The sequence below is a fragment of the Condylura cristata genome, unplaced genomic scaffold (assembly GCF_000260355.1).
Source record: "Condylura cristata isolate star-nosed mole 26May11 unplaced genomic scaffold, ConCri1.0 scaffold00039, whole genome shotgun sequence".
In the NCBI taxonomy this organism is placed as follows: Eukaryota; Metazoa; Chordata; class Mammalia; order Eulipotyphla; family Talpidae; genus Condylura; species Condylura cristata.
Genome location: NW_004567140.1, coordinates 6110775 through 6112898, shown reverse-complemented (window position 1 = coordinate 6112898; position 2124 = coordinate 6110775).

Below are 2124 nucleotides of genomic sequence, written 5' to 3'. Positions count from 1 at the left end.
ACAGATACTATCTATTCCTGGAGATTTACTCAAATGTGTCATCTAGCCAGTCTGACAGGGTCTGAGAAGACTTAAGGACCCAAGGGAGGTGGAGACATGAAAAATGAGGAGGGAGACCCTTCAGAGTGGAAGGAAAAAGAAACCCCAAAGGAGGGTTGTTCTTCAGGGGAAAATAAAGGCCTGGCACCATCTGGGATTTGTGCATGTGAAGCAGGGTCAGAGTGAATGTCCTATTTGGGCCTAGAGAAATGCTGGTTTAATTACAGAGTTGCTCTTCTCTAGGAAACAAACAAAAAGAGATTTCTACAATTGGTTCCATTGTTAGAGACAAGCTAGGTAAAAGCAAAATGTTCCTTGTCTCTCTGATATATTTTGTTCACTATCTTTCCAGAATAACAACATACTTCAATGACCTTGTATGTTCTATTTTTTATGCCATCAACTCTTTTATTGGGCATGTGGGCTGTTTCTTCATTGGACCAGCCGGGGAGGCAGACCAGGACCACACAGGGAAAGACCATGCAGGGAAAGAGCTGAGAGCTGAGCCCTGGAGGGATGGACCCGAGGGTGCTTTTTGTGCTCTCTTTCATCATCACTAAATATTCCGTGATATTCTCCTCCACTGAAGATGAGGAACGAGGGGTCCTAAGTTTACCCAAATTTACCAGAGTAAATAGTAGTATGAATGACTGGAAGCTCCAAATGGCTTTCATGTATCTTTTTCAAACTTATGTTTCTGAGTATATTTCCTCCAGGACTTTCAATTATTTTAATTGTGTGACTCCAACATTCATATTGTAGCATGTGACAGCACCTCCCACTTAAGGCCACGTAACATTCCACTATGTGCCTGTGCCTCAGTTTCTCCATCCATCACCTGTCAGTGCACACCTGGGCTGTTAACACCTGGCTGTTGTGGAAAACATGGCAGTGAACGTGACTGTACAATCACTTTGAGATCCTGCTTAAACTTCTTTTAGAGGGGCCTGCTTGGTGGCCTATGCATTAAGTTGCAGCTCTATTACTACCTGAGTTTAATCCCTGGCCAGGGAGTAGCCAGCAGGGTCCAGCAGACCTCTCCTGTCTCCCCACTGCTCCCCTCAGCAGTGTGTTTCAGTAGCTCTTCCTGTTCTGCTCCCCTCTCTGTCTGTGGTGACTCCTCTCACACACCCCTCCCTCCCCCACATCTCTGGCCTGTACCCCAGTTCTTGCAGGCATAAAATAAATCTTAAAAAAAAAAAGTCAAGTCAAGGGAGAGTGGACACGCCTTCAACCAACCCAATGGAGGGGCATGGGAGGGGCAAGCTGCCTCCCTGGGCAGGGCTGTTTTTCAGCCTCTGGGCACCCTGCTAAGCAGCTGGCAGGTGCCCACTGGCCAGTGCCCAGGGCCCAGCTTTGCGCCTCCCTGGCTTTCTCTGCCCCTCAGAGGCCTGAAACCATCCTCACCTGCATAACCACTGTCACATTAGCAAGACTTTTCTATTTTACTGTCTTCATCAGTGGAACTTGATCATTCCAGGAAACTCTTGCCCAGAAGATAAACGTTGAAATAACCTTCATTTATTCCAGGAAGATTCCCCCCAAAACTAATCAAATAATCACCAAAGTGTTCAACTCCTGTTGTCTTCCCAGATCTAGAACCACCCGAAGTGGGAACAAAAGGGCTAGAGGGACCCTCGTACAGCAGAACAAGCCTTAGGTTACCTGACTCGTGGCTTAGAGCCCCGGACATGTGTTCCTCTGCCGTCTGGAGGCCAGACGTGGGCGTGAGCGTGCAGGCAGGCTCCGCAGAGAGCCGCGTTCCTCGCCAGGTTCAGCTCCGCAGGGCTCCTGCTGTGCATGGCTGGCGCTTCATCCCTCCGAGCCTGCCCTGTCTTCAGTCTTCTCCCCGGGTCTCTCCCAAGGCCGCCGGGCTTTGGCTTTAGAGTTCCCTGAGTCATCGGCTAGGATCTCCCGTGCTGTGCCTGACTATGGCGCAGACCTCGATCCAATGAGGTCCCACCCGCAGGCTCAGGGGAGCAGGACAAGGCCTTTTCAGGGCAACCTACACTCTCTTTACACTTGAACTAGCAGAAGTGCACCGCAGCCGGCGTCAGCCCGTGAGGACAGTCCACGAGCTCCGGG